This window comes from Nicotiana attenuata, unplaced genomic scaffold, assembly GCF_001879085.1.
Source record: "Nicotiana attenuata strain UT unplaced genomic scaffold, NIATTr2, whole genome shotgun sequence".
NCBI lineage: Eukaryota > Viridiplantae > Streptophyta > Magnoliopsida > Solanales > Solanaceae > Nicotiana > Nicotiana attenuata.
Genome location: NW_017672421.1, coordinates 56,829 through 69,199, shown reverse-complemented (window position 1 = coordinate 69,199; position 12,371 = coordinate 56,829).

Below are 12,371 nucleotides of genomic sequence, written 5' to 3'. Positions count from 1 at the left end.
GTTACCCGTCACCAGTGCGGACCGCACAAAATATAGTGCGGCCGCACTGGAAACTTCAGAGACTGTGCAATTTCTTCAATTATGTCCTGCACTGCATCAACTCAATCCTGCAACATCTCACAACCAGTTAGCCCAAAAATCAATCCTATACTACAAAGAAGATCAAAGAAAACAAAAAGAAAATCACATGGGTTGCCTCCCAAGAAGCGCCTGATTTAACGTCGCGGCACGACGCGGGTTACCATCACATCATTTGAAATGAACAACAGCCACCACATGGCTATCATCAAACTTCCCAAGATAATGCTTGACACGGTGCCCATTCACTCTAAAGACTTCACCATTTTTATTCTTCAAATCTAGAGCACCAAACGGGGTCACACACACAACTTCAAATGGCCCACTCCACTTTGATTTAAGCTTTCCCGGAAACAGACGTAACCGGGAATTGAACAAGAGAACCAAATCACCAACTTTGAACTCCTTTCCACGAGCATATTTATCATGAAGGTACTTCATCTTGTCCTTATACAAGGACGAACTAGAGTATGCATGGAACCGGAATTCATCAAGTTCATTGAGTTGTTCAACACGAAGATTAGCCGCAACATCCTACTCAAGATTAAGCTTTCTCAAGGCCCACATGGCCTTATGCTCCAACTCCACTGGTAGATGACATGCTTTCCCAAACACCAACCGGTACGGTGACATACCAATTGGGGTCTTGTAAGCGGTCCGGTAAGCCCATAGAGCATCATCTAACTTTTTAGACCAATCGGTCCTATTGGCATTGACAGTTTTGGACAAAATGCTCTTGATCTCCCTGTTAGACACTTCAACCTCGCCACTTGCTTGAGGATGATAAGGCGTAGAGAATTTGTGGTTGACACCATACTTGGAAAGCAAGGCATCAAAAGCTCTATTACAAAAATGCGATCCTCCATCACTAATCATTGCCCGGGGTGTACCAAACCTTGTGAAAATGCTCTTCTTTAGAAATGACACCACACTCCTAGCTTCATTGTTGGGCAAGGCCACGGCCTCAACCCATTTTGACACATAATCAACCGCTATAAGAATGTAAGTGTTCCCACACGAGCTAACAAAAGGGCCCATAAAATCGATTCCCCATACATCAAAGATATCAACTTCAAGAATTGTGTTCAGAGGCATCTCATCTTTCTTGGAAATCCCGCCCGCTCGTTGACATTGATCACATCTTTTTACTAGATCACTTGCATCTTTGAACAAGGTTGGCCAATAAAAACCATAACTCAGAACTTTCGAAGCCGCCCTCACCCCTCCATGATGGCCCCCATAGGGAGAGGAATGACAAGCCTCCAAAATACTCACTTGCTCTCCCTCCAGGATACACCATCGAATCACTCCATCCGTGCAAATCTTGAACAAGTATGGCTCATCCCAATAGAAGTCCAGACTATCCCGTTTGAGCTTCTTCCTTTGGTAAGAAGAGAGCTCACACGGGATGATGCCAGTCACAAGGAAATTAGCAATATCCACAAACCATGGCATATCACACATTGACACAGAAAGTAGTTGTTCATCGGGGAATGTATCATTGATATCCAAGCCATCACACGGCCTTCCTTCCTCCTCCAAGCGGGACAAATGATCTGCAACTTGGTTTTCACTACCTTTTCGGTCCAATATTTCCAAATCAAACTCTTGAAAAAGTAATACCCATCTCATCAACCTTGCCTTGGAGTCTTTCTTGGTCATCAAATACCTAAGGTCGGCATGGTCGGTGTGCACTATAGGCCCCCATAAGATATGGCCGAAATTTTTCCCTGGCGAACACAATAGCCAACAATTCCTTCTCCGTCACTGTGTAGTTCCGTTAAGCTTCATTCATAGTCTTGCTTGCATAGTACACGGGATGAAACATTTTGTTCACTCTTTGACCCAAAACTGCCCCAACCGCAACATCACTCGCGTCGCACATGAGCTCGAAAGGCTAGCTCCAATTGGGTGCGGTAATGATCGGGGTAGTTGTCAACTTATGCTTTAGAAGTTCAAAGGCCTCCATACATTTCTCATCAAACACAAACTTAGCATCTTTCTCTAGCAACTTGCAAAGGGGATTCACAACCTTCGAAAAATCCTTGATAAATCGCCGGTAGAACCCCGCATGCCCAAGGAAACTTCTCACCCCATTGACAGAAGTGGGGGGAGGAAGCCTTGAAATCACCTCAATCTTGGCTTTGTCTACTTCAATCCCATGCTTAGAAATTTTGTGACCCAACACTATGCCCTCTTCAACCATGAAGTGGCATTTTTCCCAATTAAGAACGAGATTTGTGTCTTCACATCGGGCCAAGACTCTATCCAAATTTCCCAAACACTCTTCAAATGAATCACCAACCACACTAAAATCATCCATAAAGACCTCCAAAATGTCTTCCACCATGTCGGTGAAAATAGCCATCATGCATCGTTGGAAGGTCGTCGGAGCATTGCACAACCCGAACGGCATCCGAGAAAAAGCAAATGTACCATATGGGCAGGTGAATGTGGTCTTCTCTTGGTCCTCCGGAGCAATTAAGATTTGATTATAACCCGAATATCCATCCAAAAAGCAATAAAAGGCTCGCCCCGTAAGGCGGTCAAGCATTTGGTCAAGGAATGGCAAAGGGAAATGATCCTTTCGGGTCACCTTGTTTAGCTTCCGGTAGTCCATGCATACCCGCCATCCGGTAACCGTCCGAGTGGGAATAAGTTCATTGTTGTCATTAGTCACCACAGTCATCCCACCTTTCTTCGGCACACATTGCACCGGAGAAGTCCATGAGCTATCGGAGATTGGATACACCACACCTGCATCTAGCCACTTGATCACCTCTTTTTTCACCACTTCTTGCATTGCCTCATTGAGCCTCCTTTGATGTTCTAAGGAAGGCCTTGCATCATCCTCCAAAATAATTTTGTGCATGCAAAATGCGGGGCTTATTCCCTGAATATCCGCCAGAGTCCATCCAATTGCCCTTTTTCGCCTTTGAAGCACCGCCAAAGTGGCCTCAACCTGCATGTTAGTAAGGCAAGAAGAAAGAATAACTGGTAAAGTTGAATTAGAGCCCAAGAATTCATACCTGAGGTGTGGAGGAAGTGGCTTCAACTCCAACACCGGTGGCTCCTCAATTGATGGTTTGGTTGGTGGAGTTTTCCGATTTTCAAGATCCAAAGACAATTTTCTCGGCTCATAGGAATAAGAGCCCATCCCATGTAGAGCATTGACACACTCCACTCTGCTTGCATCATCATTGACATCAAGATTTAATAGCACGGCCTCAAGGGGATCCTCCACGTTAATCATAGAACTTGTGTCATCCACTATCACAGCTGTGACAATGTCCACAAATGAGCACACCTCGGTGCTATTGGGTTGCTTCATGGATTTGCAAACATGGAAGACGACCTTCTCATCACCTACCCTGAAAGTTAGTTCACCCGCTTCAACATCAACCAATGCCTTCCCCGTTGCAAGGAAAGGTCTCCCTAGAATAATTGGGACCTTATAGTCCACCTCACAATCCAAAATCACAAAGTCCGCCGGTAGGATAAATTTGTCCACCCGGACAAGCACATCATCAACTATACCCAAAGGACGCTTCATTGATCTATCTGCCATCTGTAATCTCATGGAAGTTGGCCTTGGTGGCCCAATACCTAGAGTCTTGAAAACTGAGAAGGGCATTAAATTGATGCTTGCCCCAAGATCACATAAAGCTTTGGCAAAGTCCGCACTACCAATAGTGCAGGGGATAGTGAAAGCACCAGGATCCTCTAATTTCGGGGCCATTGAATGTACTATGGCACTAACTTGGTGGGTCATCTTGATAGTTTCGCAGTCCATTGATCTTTTCTTTGTAACCAAATCTTTCATGAATTTCGCATACCCAGGCATTTGCTCCAAAGCCTCCACCAAAGGCACGTTGATGGATAAGCTCTTCATCATGTCAATGAACTTTTTGAATTGGTTGTCACTTTTCTGCTTGGCTAGCCTTTGAGGATAAGGCGGAGGTGGTCTAGGCAAAGGTGCCTTGGCTTTTGGCACCACTGGCTCCGGCATGTCAATTATGTGCTCCCTAGACGGGTTCACGGCCTCTTGAGTTTCCACCTCGGTTTCATTAATGTCAATCCTCACTTCATTGTTCACCTTGTCATCAACCACATCTTCAACTACCAAAGGAACATCATTTTCTTGCAACTCAACATCATCATCCACAACTTGCTTATCTTTCGAGGCATGCACATCACCGCCTCTCCCACTTCGTGTTGTAACCGCCATCACATGATTGTTCCCACCCTTAGGGTTCACTACCGTATCACTTGGTAGAGCACCCTTAGGGCGAGTACTCAACGATTGAGAGATTTGGCCTAATTGCACCTCCAAATTCTGAATGGAGGTATTGTGGGAAGCCAATTGAGCATCGGAATCTTGGTTCTTCTTCATCATTTGTTCGAACATCATTTCTATTCTTCCCATATCATTACCCGAAGTACTAGATCCTTGAGAAGGGAACGGAGTTGGATTGTTCAGTTGTTGGTACATTGGGGGCCTTTGAAAGCCTTGCCCCCGATTGCCTTGGTTTCCATTGTTGTTCCAATTGCCTTGACCATTGTTGTTCCAATTGTTGTTATTACCATTCCAATGCCCTTGGTTGCCTTGATTGTTGTTCCCCCAATTACCGCCTTGGTTGTTGTTGTTCTAATTACCACCACCTTGTTGTTGATTGCCCCAATTACCTTGGGGTCGCCATTGTTGGTTTGAATAGTTGCCTCTATTGCCTTGATAGTTGTTAACATATTGTACCCCTTCATTGTGCTCATCATAGCCATCATTTTGAAACCCATCACACTCATCATCAAATTTCTCGGAATTCCCTTGGTTTTGTTGCCTTCTTTGCCTTCTCTTGTTGGTAAGGAAATTAACACTTTCCATAGCATTCACTTGGCGAGGGTTTTGGACTTGTTGCAACTGTGCCTTAGCCAATTGGTTCATACTAGTTGTCAATCCCGCTATGGCATGTCCATGGTCATGTAATTCCTTGTGCAAATGGATGACCGTGGGGTCACCTTGGGGAACATTCGCTCTACTTTGCCATGCGGAGGATGTATCCGCCATCTCATCAAGAATCTCGCAAGCTTCGTCATAAGACAACTTCATGAAATTACCCCCAGCCAATTGGTTGACTATGCATTGATTTGTAGTATTGATGCCCTGATACAAGGTTTGTTGTATCATCGCCTCCGTCATATCGTTGTTTGGGCATTCTTTCACCATTGTTCTAAACCGCTCCCAAATCTCATGCAAAGGTTCCGTGGGTTCTTGCTTGAAAGCCAATATCTCATCTCGAAGTGCCACCATATGCCCGGGTGAGAAAAATTTAGCAATAAACTTATCCGCCAACTCATCCCAAGTTGTGATGGAATGGTTGGGGAGTCTCTCTAGCCAATCCAATGCCTTTCCCCGAAGTGAGAACGGGAAAAGTCTCAACCTAAGAGCATCTTCGGACACATTAGTCTGCTTTTCACCCCAACATGTATCCACGAACCCCTTGAGATGTTTGTAGGCATTTTGATCCGCAGCGCCCGTGAAATACCCATGCTGCTCAAGTAAAGTCAACATCACATTAGTTATCTGAAAATTTCCCGCCCGGATTTTAGGAGGGATAATAGCACTTGCATAGCCTTGGTTCGGTATCACCCGAGGAACCGCTCTTGGAGGTGGCGGAGGAGGGTATGGAACGTTGTCATTCGCATTGGCCTGGCGGCCTCGTCCTCGTCCAGGAGGTACAAGAGGCACCTCATCGTCTCCAATATCCTCAACCTCCTCCCCCGCAAGCACATTTCCAAGAGGGTCACTTGCATTTAAAGCCATTTTGGTACCTGTAGTTATCACACACACACAAATTAGTAACAAAGAAGGAAAGAAGAACAACACACAAAACTAACTAAATAGATAGCCAAAACCGTTAGCTCCCCGGCAACGGCGCCAAAAAGTGATCGCTGCCAACTCCGCACCACTAAAAAGTAGCGAGAGAGGGTCGCAATAGCTTTTACCCGATTTGTGGGTCGGGATCGAATCCACAGAGAGCTAGGATTGGAGTTGAGTATCTATCTAGTTTAGGATCGCGTGTGTGTTCTTAATTGATCTTCTCATAATTTTTGGGTTTTCTTAATATTCTACTATTATCAAACTACTAATTAGAATTGCAACTAGATTAGGCTAAGAGTAAATTGTTACAAGTTGTATCTAATGGTTTAAAGGGCACTAGGGTAGTGACTTTCACCTAGGTGGCTAATTGACGGGTAATTGATCTAAGGCACGATTGACATGATTGGGGAAATATGTTATAACCGTTACTCAATACTACCCACTCTACACCTCTCGGTAGAAGGAGTGGTTTTGCCCAATTGACTCTCTCAAGACCAATTAGGTATGTGTCACGACCCAATTTCCAAACCCGGTCGTGATGGCGCCTCTCGTGAAGACAAGGCCAGCCAACTAACCCAAATCGTCTCTTTAACATTTATTAAACATAAACGAATAGGTGAATATAGCTTAACGACAATAATAACCAGTATGTACAACCCAACACAACCCGACCGGGGTGTCACAAGTCACGAGCATCTAAAGAAACCTGAACACNGTATCTAATAGTTTATAGGGCACTAGGGTAGTGACCTTTACCTAGGTGGCTAATTGACGGGTAATTGCATCTAAGGCACGATTGACATGATTGGGGAAATATGTTATAACCGTTACTCAATACTACCCACTCTACACCTCTCGGTAGAAGAGTGGTTTTGCCCAATTGACTCTCTCGAGATCAACTGGGTATGCATATATGCCCAAGCAACTAGGGTTCAAGTCGGGTAATTACTCTCTCGAGGTTTAACCCTTTAATTGGGACTATCAATTCTCTCAAGTCCATCCCAATTCCTTGTTGAGTCAATTTTGGAGACTTAGGCTCTCTTTCTCAAGAAAAGCCAAGTCAACTTAGCACAAACTAGTGTTTGCAACCACTAATTCATAAATTAAACCATAAAATTGACCCAAATAACAAACACCCATAATCAATCCAACCTTAAATCACAACACCCATCAATTACCCACTCTAGGGTTGAGCCACAACCCTAGCTAATGGGTTTAGCTACTCATGCTTGAAGCTAAAATCAGAGAAATAGATGAAGAAAAAGACATATTAATTAAACACTAAAGAAAATACAGAGAATCTATCGTTAGAGTTAAGCTAAAATGCCCAAAATGGATACAAAATAGCTTCTCATGAGCGCAGCTGCCGTTCTAAAATAACTGATTGCCCTAAAAATGGAAAAAGGTTCCATTTATACTAAGCTGGAAAAACTGGACAAAAATGCCCCTGCAGGGTCAGTGCGGGCCGCACAAAATGGACTGCGGCCGCACTAGGCTTTTGGTCTTGAAGTCGTGGCTCTCTGAACTTAGGCTCCACGGACCGCACAGATGCACCGCGGCCGCGGAGGCTTCCAATGCGGTCCGCACAAACATGACCGCGGACTGCGATGGCTTGAACTTGGGCAAGTTGCAACTCTCTGATCTTCTCTTCCACAGACCGCACATAATGGTAGTGCGGCCGCGAAGCCTTCAGTGCGGACCGTGCAAGATTGACTGCGGCCGCACTACCTAGAAGCTTGTTTTGCCAGTTCTCTGAATTTCCCTAGTGCGGACCGCACAAAGTGTAGTGCGACCGCACTAGGCCTGTTTGTCCTGAGTGTGCCTTGTCTTTGGTACTTGAGCAGGTTTCACTCCTTTTTGAGCCGAACTTTGACATTTCGTCACTTTGTCGATCAAACCTGCAATCAAGCACAACTTATGAGCCTTTTGGGACTATTTTGTAAGAATTTATAATCAAAGCGTAAGCAAGAAAGAGCATAAAACACGTCAAAATCCCTAGTTATCACACGGGAACCAGAATAATTTCCCGACTCCCGAGACCTCTTGGCCTCTCTCTCCTCCATATCCGGAGCAAGCATGCCCTTTACTCTCCTAGCAATACTCGCCACTTGCTGATAGGCGATATCCATCTCTAACTCCCAGGCCATGCTAGACCTGATGCTAGGAATGAGCCCCTTAATAAACCGGCTAACCCTCTCTCGAACTGTAGAAACCAAGGCCGGTGCATGTCTAGCCAAGTCACTTAAACGGATAGCATACTATGAAACAGTCATAGTACCCTGGCGCAAGTGCTCATACTCCATGTGCCATGCGTCTCTGAGGCTCTGAGGGACATACTCTCTCAAAAACATGTCCGAGAACTGAGTCCATGTAAGAGAAGCTGCCTCAGCCGGACTGCCCAACTCAAAAGTACGCCACCACTAATAAGCTGCCCCTCGAAGCTAGAAAGCAGTGAAAGAAACCCCGCTTCACTCTGCTATGCCCATAGTGCGGAGGATAAGGTGGCACTCCTCCAGAAATCCCTCGGCATCCTCTGATGCTAAACCACTGAACATAGGAGGGTCGTACTTCTTGTACCTCTCAAACCTCCGCTGCTCCTCCTCTAAAACTGCTGCCCTACCCTAGGGTTGAGCTGGGGCTACAGGCGATATCGGTATAACCTCTAAGATCTGATCGACCTGAACCCGCTGTTCTGGGGTGTGGGCGGCAGGAGTCTGTGCTCCTCCCCCGGCCTGAGATGCGGTTGCAGCAAGGGGAATCAACCCTGCCTAAGCTAGAGTGATGTACATGCTCATGAATCGTGCAAGGGTCTCTTGAAGAGCTAGAGTAGTAGTAGTAGTAGGCGTATCAGGTGCTTGGGATCCGGCTGGAGCTACTGGTGGCTCCTCTATAGTAGCTCGCCCGAGTTCTCTAGCTGCACCACGTGCGTGTCCTCGGCCTCTACCCCGGCCCCGGCCCCGGCCCTGGCCCCGGCCCCGGCCCCGGCCTCTGGCGCCTCTAGCAGGGGGCGCGGGTGTCTGGTCATCTCCGGTAGCACGTGTCCTCACCATCTGTGAGAGAATAGAAGAGAGAAGTTAAGAACTTCGAAGTCAATAATCTCGCACGACAAGGAATCAAACGAAGTGGAATTTCTCCTAATAGTTCCATAGCCTCCCAAAGATAAGTACAGACGTCTCCGTACCGATCTGTGAGACTCTAATAAACCGGCTTGTGACTCACGACTCCTATGAACCTATAACTCTTATACCAACTTGTTACGACACTAATTCTCCCTCCATGAACCTTCGTGACGGCACCTAGTCTCGACGGCTAGGTAAGCCTAACACTTTGCTGAATTTAGAAGAAAACATGAAAAAACTAACAATTTAACATGTAAGTTTAATTAAGAAATTTAGATGCCGCTCGGCATATACAACAATCACTCTCGAACTTAACATAAATGCTTCCAAAACCTGGAATATCATGAGTGAAAAGCTAAAAAAGTAAGTAATGCTCCTAAACTCCAGAAACTATCAACGAAGAAAATACAAGAAAGGTCTTTAACTTAAGGAAGAGTAGGGACTCCTAGGTCTACGGACGTGGTAGGTATACCTCGAAGTCTCTACAGTCATCTCGCCTCACTGGAAATGTGGCTGGAAAGAGGTACCTGGATCTACACATAAAAAACATGTGCAGGAAAGGGCAAGAGTACACCACAGCTGGTACCCAGTAAGTGCCAAGCTTAACCTCGGTCGAGTAGTGACGAGATCAGGTCAGGCCCTATTGGTATAATATATAATAAAATAGTATAGTATGAAATATCGCAGTAAAGATAAATACTAACATTTAACAAGAATTCAATCACAGAAAAACAACAACTCAGTACAGAGAGATAGCAACAGGGGATCTCCCAGGATACCGTCCCGTAGTCCCAAACGTAAATGTATAGGGGATCTCCCGGGATACCGTCCCGTAGTCCCAAACATAAATGTGCAGGGTGATCTCCCAGAATACCGTTCCGTAGTCCCAAAGTAAATATCCAGTACAGGGGGATCTCCCGGGATACCGTCCCGTAGTCAAACATAGACGTGCAGGAGGATCTCTCCGAATACCGTTTCATAGTCCCAAAGTAAATATGCAACACAATCAACATAAACAACAGTTTCAGCAAGGAATTCTACAGTTTAGACTAAGTTCATATCAAAGAAGATAGATAATTTTCACTAAAAATGTTGCACGGAGTTCATATAGGCAGTTAAGGCAGTTAAGACAGTTAAGGCACGTAGGCATGCTTTCCTAAGCTAAACAGTATAGTTACATATACTAGTGTTGCTCAATTAAAGGAAAAATATATATTTGCTTAATGAAAATGGGGTTTTTCACCAAATTGCCCGTATACGCACTCGTCACCTCACGTACACGATGCTCATATATCAAACAGTACCAAATCCTAAGGGGAGTTCCTCCAAACAAGGTTAGGCAAGCCACTTACCTTGAACCAAGCTCAAATCAATCTAAAATCACGCCCTTGCCAGGAGTATCCAACTCCGAGTGGCCCAATTCTAATTAAATCGATTGCATAACATAAACATAGCTACAGAAAACTAATTTAGCTAATGAAATCAAAGCTAAGATAAAAAAAATAGAAAAACGCCCCAAAAATCCTCCCCGGGACCACTTCTCTGGATTGGGTAAAAGTCACAAATTATGAACACCCATTCACTCACGAGTTCACTCGTACCATTATCCAAATCCGATGTCAAAATCCCACTCAAAACTCAGAAATTCGATTAGGGAACTTTTCCCCCATTTTTCCAACTTTCTCACTCAAAATCCTTGATTAAATGAAGAAAACAACTATGGATTAATGAAATATGATCATAATAGGATTAGGAATCGTTACCCAATGATTTCCTTCGAAAAACTCTCAAAATATCGCCTTCCTCCGAGCTCAAAATTGAATTTTATGGAATGAACACCAAACCCTCAAATTTTCTCTTTTTCTGCCGGACAAACTGCACCTGTGTGTCCATCTTCGCACCTGAGGTGCTGCACCTACGGAAAATCCATTGCAGGTTCGGAAATCACTCAAGTGGGCTGGGACCGCATCTGCGAGCACTGGGCCGCATCTGTGACCCGCTCATGCGGTCCCTTAACCGCTTCTGCGCTTTGCTTCTGCGGGCTCCTCTCCGTATCTGTGGACCCAGCTGGGCAGGCCCATTTCCGCTTCTGCGACTCCTTAGTCGCTTCTACGGCTCGCACCTGCGGTCCAAAATGCGCAGGTGCGAAAACACAAGATGCAGCACACTTCAGCCATTTACATAAGTCTCAAACCATTCCGTTAAGCACCCGAAACTCACCTGAGGCCCCCAGGACCTCAAACAAACATACCAATCAATCCTAAAACATCATACAAACTTTGTTGAGCCCTCAAATCACCTCAAACAATGCTAAGAACACAAATCACCCTCCAATCCAAACTTAATGAACTTGAAACTTCAAATTTCCACAACAGATGCCGACACCTATCAAACCGCGTCCGATTGACCCCAAATTTTTGCACACAATTCATATTCAACACTACGGACCTACTCCAACTTCCGGAATTGGATTCCGACCCCGATATCAAAAATTCCACAACCGGCCCGAAACTCCAAAAATTCAACTTTCGCCATTTCAAGCCTAAATGAGCTATAGACCTCCAAAACACAATCTGGACACGCCCCTTAGCCCAAAATCACCCAACGGAGCTAACGGAATGACGGACTCCAATTCGGAGCCGTCTTCACACTGTTCTGACTACAGTCCAAATTCTAAGACTTAAGCTCTCATTTAGGGACTAAGTGTCCTCGAACACTCCGAAACTCAAAACGAATCATTTCGGCAAGTTACAATAGCAGAAAAAGATAATGGGGAAGCAGTTAATAGGGGATCGGGGCGTTAATTCTCAAAAACGACTGGCTGGTTCGTTACACAAATGAAACCCCTATCAAGCAACTTCTAAAGTAGTTCCTTTTGTTCCTTCAACACCACTGGTGCCATACGATATGGTGGAATAGAAATGTGATGAGTTCCCAGCACCAGGTCAATGCCAAAATAGATATCCCTATAGGGTGGCATACCCGGTAGGACTACTGGAAACACATCTGGGAAATCTCTCACTACCAAAACTTACTCAACTGTAGGAGTAGCAGCACTGACATCCCTCACAAACACTAGATATGCTTCACACCCCTTCTCAACCATTCGCTATGCCTTCAAAAAGGACATCACCTGTCTAAATATAGGTCTAGACAAAGTTTTGCCATACTCGAGCTGGCGTGCAAAAGTCATTCCGAATCATCTCAAGGTGCCTCCTTGTTAAACTGCGGGTCCCCTTAGCATTGGAGTCTACCCCGCACAGTGTATGACAGATGACAAAGTTGGTAGGACTGTA